Source organism: Gastrolobium bilobum, unplaced genomic scaffold (assembly GCF_033153095.1).
Source record: "Gastrolobium bilobum isolate Gb01-03AN ecotype WA unplaced genomic scaffold, APGP_CSIRO_Gbil_v1 utg1078, whole genome shotgun sequence".
NCBI classification, from domain to species: domain Eukaryota; kingdom Viridiplantae; phylum Streptophyta; class Magnoliopsida; order Fabales; family Fabaceae; genus Gastrolobium; species Gastrolobium bilobum.
The window spans coordinates 283,200-296,181 of NW_026898172.1; positions in this window are offsets into that span (position 1 = coordinate 283,200).

Sequence of the window (12,982 nt, forward strand, 5' to 3'; positions counted from 1 at the left end):
GCATTTAAATATTGTAAACCCATCATTCAAATTGATGGCACACACCTGTATGGTAAATACAAAGGTACCCTTTTGATTGCTACCTCACAGGATGGAGATGGATACATTCTGCCTATTGCCTTTGCCATTGTTCCGCCGGGTGAGAGATTGGAAGATTGGTCATGGTTTCTTAGCCTAATGCGTTTTCATGTTACACATAGGCATGGTATTTGTCTAATATCTGATCGTCACCCCAGCATCATCAGGGCTGTGAGGGATCATGCCGGTTGGCAGCCTCCATTTGCATATCACGTGTTTTGTCTTCGTCACATCGAAAGCAACTTTAACACTAAGTTTAGGGATGTGGAACTGAAGAAAACCTTGATGAAACTAGGTATCCAATTCCCTTAATGTGTACAAGTTGTATTAAATGCAAATTTATATATAACTCATTCAATTGTGTATTTTTTTGTAGGGTACTTGAGTTCGAAGATTCATTTTGATATCAGATTTCAGGAATTTGTCGACAGTAACCCACAAGTAGCATCATGGATAGATCAGATTCCGAAAGAGAAATGGTGCAGGTCTTATGATGAGGAGGGCCGAAGATTTGGGCATATGACGACTAACCTATCTGAGTGTATCAATAAGGTCCTAAGAGGTGCACGAAATTTGCCGGTAACGGCATTGGTCAAGATGACTCAAAGTAGACTTGTTGAGTATTTTGTAAAGAGACGTGAAAAGATCCAAAAAGCAATGGCAAAAGGCTGGAGAATTGCAAAAAAAGGTTGAGGATGTCATACAAAAGAATAATCAGTTAACGGTTAGTCTCCGTGTGCGAGTTTTTGATAGAGAGCTGCAGTTGTTTGAAGTGGAGGATGCCTACAATCAATCTACGCGTGATGCCTGCGACATAATGAGGGTGGACTTGCTCAATCGCAAATGTCAATGTGGAGGGTTCACATCTAGAAGCTTTCCTTGCAGTTACGTGTTAGCAGTGTGCAAGGTATAAAAATTGAGCCACTATGACTATGTCGATCCTGTGTTTACAATGTCACATATTGACAAGGTCTATGCTGCACATTGGTATCCAATGGGTAATGAGTTGTTGATTCCACAAATAGATGGCCCAACTATTATCCCAAATTCATCTTTGGTGCATGCACAAGGAATACCCAAGTCTTCAAGGATACAGAATGAGATGGATTGGGTTGAGTCGCTACCCACAAGCAGTCAGAGTAGATGCAGTACTTGCAAACAAATTGGTCACAACAAACGTACATGTCACATGAGGATGCCACAGAGTTGATCCAATGTTGTGCATTCAGTTATGAACTTGATGTTAGGAGGCACCATGGTTTAGTTGATGTATTTCTCTTATGTGACTCTGTATTGTAATCATTATGTGTCTTTATGTTGCTTTTTGTAATGTATTGTTATGTATTCCACAGAGTTGACTCTTAGTTGATGTATTGTAATGTATTGTAATGAAATAAACAAATTTCTGGTACCCAAAACCAACATTTCGAAACATTGACAAGGGATTACACGATTCACATTTGTTTTTTGTATCATAAGTTTTGTTCCCCAAGTCACACTGAGTCTGTAAATGAGTGTCCAATCAAGATTGACCCTAAAAAATTCGTGGAAAACTGAAAGTGCTGTCAAAACCAATGTTTTAATCGATCAACCCATACTGGTTTAATCGACTACATTTACAGACACTTTCAGTTTTCCACGAATTTTTTGGGGTCAATCTTGATTGGACACTCATTTACAGACTCAGTGTGATTTGGGGAACAAAATTTTGGAAACAAAAAACAAACGTGGACGTTAAAATCCCCTAATCCCTTGCCAATGTTTGGAAACATTGGTTTTGGGTACCCGAAATTTGTTTATTTCATTTTAGGATAGCATTAGTCATTCAATCATGTTTGTATGGACAATTATGACATGTTGTGCAACATAAGGAACCAAAATTATCATTGTCACATGGAAAAGTATTATTCACGCAATGTAGTCAACATTGAAAAGGGGATAGAAAATACAACTAAATAATTCAAATAACAAAACAACAACTTCATTACATGAAATAGTTCAGCAACTAAACCCTAATACAAACCCTAATCCCGACCTTCCAAGAAATCAGATATAAAGCAAAATACATAACAATAAATCCACCCTAAACATGAACTAAAAACATAAACCATAAATCTAATCCTCTTCCTCTTCGGACGTTGTCTCCTCGTCATCCTCATCTGACACATGAGCCCCCTCCCCTGCATCCTCCTCAACCTCCTGTCCTCGTGCAAGCTCTAAACGAGCAAGCCGATCTTCCACACTCTTGAACCGTCCCTGTATGTGTCTAAACCTTTCATTCCCTTTCTGGATGTGACTCTTCCTCCATTTTTTATGTTTCAGCGCCATTTTTCCTATCTTCTTTAGTGTGGCATTTATGCCTTTCATGACGTCACGCAAAGAAAATCCACCTTTAGGTTCAGCTATCTCCTCAACCTCAGGCTCATCATCATCCTCCTCCTCATCCTCCGCCTCTGGCTCAACTATGTGTGCATCTGGGGCAACATAAGGTACCTCAACCTTAACCTCAACCGTACCAGTGGACTGCCACACACCGACATTATTCTTTGCAATCTTGCACTGCTCCAGTAGGCGCTTTCCGAACTTGCAATTATGCCTGTGGTCTTCTTCAAGTGCTCAGTGTCCATGGGAACACCAAAGTGAACAAGTATCCTCTGTACCAGACAGGCGTATGGAAGATGACCCTTATGTTTGTGCTTAAACATAAACCAACAGATGTAGTGCCTCCAGTTGACCAGGGTGGCATGTCAGATAGCCCACATGATAGGAATGTCATGTTCCAGCACCCTGGAATGATTGAAAGTTCGCCGGAACAGGATGTGGGTGATGGCATAATGTAATATGCGGGCCTCTACACTGAGAAACCCCACCATATAGTGAATGTGACGGCCACGTGCAATATCATGCCTCTTGGCCTCTTCCACAGCATCTCCTCGGGAATATCCAGGAATTGGAACAGTGCTATCAACATCATATTCCACAGTCTGCGAAGCATCAAAGTCACACCCCAGTATCTCCAACCTTACCGGAGCCGTCATGATGATGTCCACTCCGCAGACCCTGGACCTCAACTCACCCTGAGCATAGCTGAGGTTATGGTAGAAGGCCCGCACCATCAGCTCTGAGTAGGGACACAACATCTCAGCCAAAACCCTCAGATGTGATACCTCCAACAATCCCACAATCTGAAATCCCTCCCCCGTAAAAAATGTTGTATCCAATGACTTCGGAGGGCGTAAGGGACGGTTCGCATGGTCACGTACAAATGCAGCGTGAACCGACGGGTCATCATCAAACAAGTATCCATATGGGAGGTCGACAAGAGCAGGCTCTTCGTCTTGTTGCCTTGACGAAGAGGGCCGGTCTTGACGTTGCTTTGTGCGTCTCTCAACTTCGGCATTTTCTGGTCTTCTACGGGGAGCCATTTCAACAAGCATACCTACAATGGAAGTGGAAGCAATGGTCAAAATCAATAACTCAAAATCAGCCAATAAGAATATCCAAAATTTTCAAAAATCAATACTCATGCATACTAAAAAAAAATTAATCATAGAGCACAAGTAATCCAAGCTATACAAATAAGCTATTAATAACTAAACCAAACACAAGTAACCGGTGGCTGTGGAAAATTTTAAAAATCAAAACCCAACCCCAAATGTCCTTCATTACATGAAACACAAGCAATAATTAAAGACAACAAAAATCAACCAACGTTCTGCCATATAACAAAAAAAAAAAAAAAACAGAAACGAATTCATGTAAAGGAGAAAGAAATAAAAAAAACTACACATAAAACACAATGCAAGGGTTTAATCGTTACCTACCAACTCAAATTCACAAGGTAGATGGTTGACTTGGTGTAATCGGATGACCAATGAAAGAGGCTTCGATCGGTTCTTCAAGAGGTGGTGCTTTGGTGTCTCTTAATCGACTAGGGTTTCTAAATAAACCTCCTTCGCGAAATGGGGGTTTTTTAAAAAACCCAATCCGCGAAAAGTAGTCAACTAAATAATGGGTGTAGTCGATTAAACCTTCAAAACATTTAATCGATCAAGCTAAATAAGTAGTCGATTAAAATGCGGGATTCATAATTCCTGAGTTTGTGCAATGTAGTCAACTAAAACATCACCTTAATCAACTAAAGGGGACAAGATGGTGGATAGTTCTGGGGGAGGGACAAATTGATTATTAATTAATTAATGAGGAGCAAAATGATCAAAAAGCTGCCTTCAAAAGTACAACTACTTATCTAGTAAAAGAAGAAGAAGAAATATAACTATTTTAAATATGAAATATTTGTGCAGCGCGTCGGAAGGATTCTACAGAGCTTCACCGGATTTGAAGTTGAGGTTTGTTTCTGTCTTACTTATCTTGCATATTCGGCAAAAGATAATTATTACACAATGCATGTTTGTCTAGCATCAGAAATGTTTGCTGCTTTGAATGTTAAGCTCCATTGCTTCACTGAATATAATATTTGGTATTAATCTTTTCTGGAAAAACGATGAATATGACGACAAAAAAATGATTAAATTTGTTAAGCTAATTACCGTTTATATATTTGGCATGATTTGAAAGATAATACATTGATTATTTAAGGTCAATAAAATAAAAATACCTTTTTTTTAAGAGAATTAAAATAGTAATTTTTTTGTACAAAAATAGTCATTTTTTTCCATTAAGGAAGTATCTAGAGATGCTTAAAGAGGTATGAGAAAATTACAGTCACAAATTAATGTATTCTGTTAAAAGTTATCTTATTTTGGTGAGTCAAATTATATATATATATATATATATATATATATATATATATATATATATATATATATATATATATATATATATATATATATATATATAGGCAAAATGATTTCTGCAGCTGCTGTACCTACAGCAAGCAAGGATCCGCGTCCGGATCCTAGGATACGGCAACGGATCCTAAATTTTTTTTTTTTTTAAAAAAGCCGTGTGGCCCACTTTTCTGTGTCAGCTGTAGATAACACTATCTACGGCTGCTGCAAAAATGTTAAGCCCATATATATATTTTGACAAACTGTTTTTTTACAAACTTACAAACTATAGTATATTACTGGCAGACACAATGTAGTTTGTAATAATTTATAAACAAAAAATTTGTAAATATAACCTTCTCCATATATATATATATGTAGGATCCTTTGATACCAGTGTCAAATTTTAAATTTGACACCTCATCTGAGAGCCGTTAGATCAAAAAAGGTCAACGCCGCTGATTTGTAAGCATGTGACACCAGTGGTCTTTTTTTATCTAACGGCTCTCAGGCGACCTCGCCTGAGAGCCGTTAGATAAAAAAAGATCAATGACTCTGATTTGTAAACATGTGACACCATTTATCTTTTTTGATCTAATGGCTCTCAGATGAGGTGTCAAATTTAAAATTTGACACTGGTGTCAAATGATCCTACCTCATATATATACATACATATATATATATATATATATATATATATATATATATATATATATATTGATTAAGTAATATTGATTAACCCTTATTTTATAATACATTTATATGTCACAGAAACCAAGTAAACCCTCAGTAATTCAACTAAATTTATGGATATAACGGATTGTTGATCTGGCTTAATTTAAATAGTATGTATTTTTTCTTCTTCTATATCCACCAATTCATTACTTATATTGGTTAATTGTAAAACAAATAGCATAACAATGCTATATATTCTATTAAATATTCTGAACAAAGTTTAAATTTAATTTATAGTAAATAATAAATTATATTTATATATAAAATGACGTTATATATTTTAAAAAACTTTAAGCAAGTTCTCTTACGTAATTTTAAAATACTAGGTATCATATGTTTATTAATATTGTAACTTTTTATCTATTTGATAAATCGAATTTAATTCTATTTCCTTCCCCAAATTCACATTTAATTTTAAGCAGTGCCACTTTAATTCTTATTTGATATAAAGAAACTGATGATAATCAGAAATTACATAAATAAGTAAATAATATAATTTAGCTTGCAACATTAAAAAAGAAAATACGTTTATCAGAAAATACGAGCTCATCTTATAAAGTTTTCCTAGACGACTTCGGAAATGATTTGAGATAGTGAAGAAGAATTAAATAACAAACACAGGATACGAGAAAGATCAAGCTTAAGTTCAATAATTGCAACTTGTATCACTATACGCCAAACAGTCCTTCTGACTTCTAAAGCAAGTTGAACTTATTTTAAAGACTAAAATTTATTTTGGATCCTAACAAAAATATTGTCCATACTTTTGTTTTTTATAAAAAAAATTATATTAATTCTTTTTTAACGATTAAATTAAATTTTCATTAAATTTCTAAGAAATTATATTTTCAAAAAATTAAAATTATAAAGAAATCAAAAATTAAATATTTTTGTTATAAAGAATAAAAGTGAGAATTATATTTTTTATTAAATAGAAAAATAGATTATATTTTCTCATGCAACATAAGAGAAGCTTTTTTCCTACACATACAATCAAGTGGACCTATTAGTTTAAAAAAAAGAAAAAAAAGAAAAAATATTAATACAAAAATTAAGCTCTCAGAGCATGAGAGAAGCTTTATTTCTATCACATGAGATTTATTTATTCCGTAAAAAAAAAAAAAAAAAGTCTTGGCTCTATTCTAAAATTTCGAGGTTGTAATTAATGCATTTGGCCGCTATTGCCAGGCTGTAACATGTGAGGGTGAACAGAGGAACTAATTAATGAAATAGATAAATGCTTATATATTTGGGAATAAATATTTTTTTTAGTCCCTAACAAAAAATATGTTCTCACTTTAGTTCTTTACAAAAATAAATTAGTCAGTTAGTTCCTAACAAATTCAAAGTGGACCCATTTAGTTGAAATCGTAGTCCCTCACAAATTTAAAAAAAAGCTATATTAATCTTTCAAAAGGACTATGACGAGTACACCTTAAATTTATCAAGTACTAAGTAACAAATTTATTTTTGTAACCCACTAAAAGTGGTACCGTGCTTTTTTGTCAGGGATAAAAAAGTGTCTTTACTCTGTATTTGGATATTACTTCAAAGCAAATGCTTATAAAATCCGGATTCCTCTAATCACTGGATTTGTGCTACAAATCTCTATGTACCAACCCTGATTTCTGCAACTTCATTTTCAAAGCCATCTCAATGCTTTGAAGTGAACATTTTATAGCCCTTCCTTTCCTTGTCACTTCTGGATTAAAGCTTTCTTATTTTACTCAGAGCTTCTAGTTGTTTCTGTCGCCTTCTGAGTGGTGAAATAAAGACCAATCGCAACTTGATCCACCGTATTTGAAGTTGAGGTTTGTTTCTGTCTTACTCATCTAACACCAGAAATGTTGTTTGTTTCTTGAATAATGAGTTCCATTCATTTACTAGAATGTAATATTTGATCTTTATCTTCTCTGTAAAAATGATAAATATGACGATAAGAAAATAACCTTTTTTTTTTTTTAAGCTTTACCTTGGTTGGTTATTTTGACATAATTAATTTTTGTATAAAAGAATGAAAACGGTCATTTTTTCAAGACGGAAAGTAAATGAAAATAATTTTGAATATGAAATATTTGTGTAGCGTGTAGGAAGGATTCTTCAGAGCTTCTGGTTGTTGTTGATCCACAGGATTTGAAGTTGAAGGTTTGTTTCTGTCTTACTTATCTTGCATATTGTGCTTCTTTAACAAAAGATAATTATTACACAATGCATGTTTGTCTATCATAAGAAATGTTTGCTGCTTAGAATGTTAAGCTCCATTGCTTCTCTAGAAAGAATCTAATAGCTCTGATGTCAGTTTGTTGGAAGAATGACATTTGAGAATTGGAAAGACATTGATGGAAGAGGCTACTTTTGTTTTTATTCAATCCTTTTCTTATTCTTGATATAAATTGATGGAAAACACACCTGTTTGTACTAATGACACCTTCTTAACTAATGACAAGGATTATGCTAACACATTTCTTATATGAAGGGTACAAATAATGATTCTTTAGAGTTTTGCACAATCTCCTAGTCTAAATATTAATGAAGGCAGATGATGGTAGGTGCAACTACCTTTTAGAATTTCCAGACAATAGTCTAGAATAGATTATTCTAGAAAATATGATAAACAACTCTTAAAGATAATCATAGAGGTGGGCCATATAACTAATAAGTTTAATGAACCAAAATAAAGTTTATCATTAAACACTCCAAATTTTCTTCGTTATGGCCCATCCAATCTTCCTCATAGCTATTTGAGCCACCTTCCTCTCAATTGAGCCCCAGTCCTAGAGCTAGTGTTATGCATTGATTCATCCTCGATGATATCTCCTTTAGACTTTTTCATACTCCTTTGCAGAAGATCCTCCACCTTTGTGTTTGGTTATCGTATGTCCTTACCAATCTCTTTCTGAGTCCTTATTTGTCGAAATATTCTTCAAATGCATAATTCATATATTCTTCTATATTGAACTTATTTGTAATTAAGTATTTCTTTTATATGATAGTAAGCTATTGGTATTATTGTGAAACTAAAATAAGTATGTTGATGATGTAAAGCATATTTATACGAAACTTTTGTGATATGTTACTTAATTGATTTTGTTTAGTCGCTAAACACAAAAAAAATAAATTAGAAGAGTTAATTAAAAAAGAAATTTTTGCACAAAAATAATTTATATTACAATCATTAAGCACTAGATTATTCTTATTGAAGCTGACATGTTTTTTAATTAGAAAGGCATTTCTATATAAAAAAAAAGGTGTAAGAAAGAGATTTGATTTGCACCATTTTAAATAATTTTTAAAGAGGGTATTCTTTTCAATAATGAAATTTTATATGACTGAAAACTCAACAAAAATTATGTTATTGTTTGCAATATTATAACTAATTTGTTGAAACATCATATACCATAATGTAAAAGTTTAGAGAGTGATTAAATGGTCTTGACTGACTCTTACTTTATGTTACAGTTTTTTCATAGAAGTCAAAGTAAGCTTTCGCAATTGGAGTTAATTTCAAACATGTGGCGATTTCCAGAACTGCTCTAATCTAAATGGTAATATCCTTTTCCCATTCTATATCCTTCATTTTATTATTTATATTGGTTACTTGTAACCCAAATTACTAAAGCGATAGTATAAATAATATTCACTATCTATTCTGAATACAGTTTGAATTTAATAAATTTGTTACTTTTCTTTATAGATTTTATAAATAAAATTAAATCTGTATAAATAATTAATTAGAAATTTATATAAATATTTAAATATTATACTTTACCTGTGTCTGTGACATTAAAAAAAGAAATTAAAGAGAATATTTATCGTTTATTTCTTTCTAAATCTGTTTAAAGCCCATTAACGGTACATGCTGACAAGGTATCTTGAAGTTTGAGACTAAATTGTGGTCATCTTAAGTTTTGTTTAAAAAACTCATTAAGTTCGGTAGAAATTGATGAACTTTGAAAAAAATTAGGATTAAAATAAAATAAAATAATTGTGAGACAAAAATAAATACCTTAAATAAGTTTAAGAGACAAAAGCTAAAATTTACTTGCTAGACCACCACAGGAGCTATTAAGGTCAATGGAAGCTGATTGTTCTCAAGCCACTGATAGCTTGACTTAGTTGTTTCTTGTGTTTTCCCCGGCTTTCAGCTCTCCACTTGTACTACAAAAAAAAAAGCTAAAATTTTACCGTCGATAGATTGCATATATTATTTTGCTTTTGAACTTGAACATGTTTACATTAAGAGGAAACTTGCCATATAGTTTGTTTAAAAATAAGGGAAATTGAAAAGTTATGTTAGAAGAACGGCTTTTTGACCACTGTAACCCTTATTTAATAATTAATTACCAAATTGACCTTGATTATAAACTATTTCAAAAATTTAACCTTATTTACAAACATAACACCAATCTGCCTCTATTTGACCGTTGACCATCAAGCCTACCCGGGTATTCCCCTCTCTACTCGGGTATTTTTTGAAAATTTTACTCTACCCGAATAGGGAAGGGGATACCCGGGTATATTTCATAAATATGGAAAAATGCTTGAATTATTCACACGGGTAGGGAAGGGGCTACCCGGGTAAATTTCATTCTTTATTACAGCCATTGCGTTCCCAGAATGATCTGTATAGGAGGATTAACATAAGTTTGAATAAAATAATATATCCCCTTTGGGAGAGCTAGCCCCACCATAATGTGGATGGCTCAAGGATGGTACTATCCTTGACACGGTTAACCCGTAAAGGGAACCCATTTGCGTGGGCCCAATAATATGAAGTGAGTTTTCAGGAATTAAAATGGAAGTTGACTACCGCTCCGGTATTGATATTGCCTGATCCTGCTGAGAAATTTGAAGTATATTGCGATACTTCTAAGTTTAGATTAGGCTATGTATTGATGCAACAACGTCAGGTGGTTGCTTATGCTTCTCGGCAATTAAAAGCCGCATGAGGAGAACTATCCAACACATGATCTTGAGTTGGCAGCCGTAGTGTTTGCATTGAAAATCTGGCGACACTTTCTATACAGCGCCAATTTCGTTGTCTATAGTGACCACAAAAGTTTAAAGTATCTGTTTGATCAGAAAGAGTTGAATATGAGGCAACACCGATGGGTGGAATTTATGAAGGATTATGATTTTGAATTGCAATATCACCCAGGTAAAGCCAATGTGGTGGCCGATGCTTTAAGCAGAAAGGCGCTTTGTATAGTTAATCTGATGATTTCTGAGTATGATTTAATTGAAAAGTTTAGGGATTTCAACATTCCTGTGAATTCAGTGGATAGCTCGTATTTGTTGACTACTACGGTAGTCCAGAACTCGTTAGTAGAGCGGATTAAAGAGGCTCAATTACTTGATGAAAGGGTTCAGTCTATGAAAGAACAGGACTTTGTATTCACTGATAAGCTCGGCCTTAAGTTTTATAAAGATCGGATTATTGTTCCGAAGGGTCAGATGGTGGATGAGGTGTTGGCTGAGGCCCATATGGATAAGTATACTATCCATCCTATTGCAACCAAGATGTATCAGGCCATGAAACCAAATTTAAGGTGGTCTGGTATGAAGAAAGATATTGCCCAGTTTATGAATAAGTGTTTGATATGTTGTATATGTGCATTCATTCACATTCATATAGATATTATATGATTTTTGATGTTATGATGATGCACTGATGATGTATGTTATGAGAATCCTGACCAGTGATCTTGGTATGTAGACTGCCTATGGCTTGATCCTGGGAGTTATTTTCATACTACAATTTGTGTTGATTGCCTATGGCTTGACCCTGGGAGTCACACTAGGCATGTAAGACATGTCAGTTAGCTATTCTTGGGGAGAGCCCTTGAATAGTTAACTAGAGTATGAGTTATGATGCTATGTTTTGTATTTAGTATGTATCAAGGAGATTCCTTGTGTAATTCATAGAGTGCAGTTTCTTTGGCCAGTAGAATTTGTAAATTGTATTATCAGTGTAAGGACTGATATACAATGAAATTGTAAATACAAGGACTGAGGTACAATAAATTGTGAATTATATTATCAGTAAAAGGGCTGATACACTGATGTTTCAGTGGAATTATATTTTCAATGAGAAGACTGATATACAATTAGAAAAGAAAGGGTATTATCAGTAAGAAGATGGATGTAATAAGTATATGGAAGTCCATTATGTGCTAAACAAGTCATGTTTAGACCAAAAATGATAAGTTTAGAAATTTTTCGATTTTGCGTGCAAACAGTGCACAGTTAGTAATTCACAGTGGATTTCGTTAAAAACGGTGCAGAAACCCAACTATGAATTGTTAATACTGTTCCTTAGGGAATAAAAGTGAACTTAAATGAGCTCAGAGAAATAAAATGACGAATATAAGTTTGAGAATGAGAAGCCCTCTGGATTACTGCAGCCCTTGAATATTCCGGAATGGAAGTGGGTCAGTATTTCTATGGATCTTGTAGTAACATTGCCAAGAACTCAGGCTGGTTTTGATTCTATATGAGTTGTGGTAGAAAGATTGATTAAGTCTGCACATTTTATTCCAGTCAAGATAAGTTTCTCTACTGAGCAGTTGGCTCGATTGTATGTAATAGAGATGGTGAAACTTCATGGTGTTCCAAAAAGCATCATTAGTGATCGGGACTCTAAGTTCACTTCTCGATTTTTGGGAGCATTACAGCAGGCACTCAGTACGCAGCTTAGACTGAGTACGGTTTATCATCCCCAGACTGATGGTTCGACAGAGAGGACCATTCAGACCCTGGAGGACATGTTGAGGGCTTGTGCCTTAGAGCAGGGGACTGCTTGGGATAAGTATCTGCTTTTGGTGGAATTTTCCTAAAATAATAGTTATCATGCCAGTTTGGGCATGGCTTCCTATGAGGCTTTGTATGACCGTAGGTGCAGAGCGCCTACTTGTTGGTCAGAAATTGGTGAGAAACAGTTATTTGGGCCTGATATGGTCCAGGAGACTACTGATCAGATTATTATGATTAAGGATCGATTAAAGAAAGCACAGAGCCACCAAAAGAGTTATTATGATGGAAAACATCGACCCGTTGAATTCTCTGAAGGGGATCATGTGTTTATCCGTTTGTCTCCGACTACAGGTGTTGGGCGTGCTCTTGGAGTGAGGAAGTTGAGTTCTAGGTTCATAGGGCCCTACCAGATTATAAAAAGGGTATTAACAATTCACAGTTGCTATATATATATATATATATATATATATATATATATATATATATATATAGCAAAATGGTTTGTAATGTGACTGCATATAAACATTGGTGCAGTCACTTAAAAACTACGTCATTTTTGGTGGGTAAAGGAAGCTCGCATTCAAAATTAATTGTAGAAAATAAAAATATTATATTTATTTTCACCT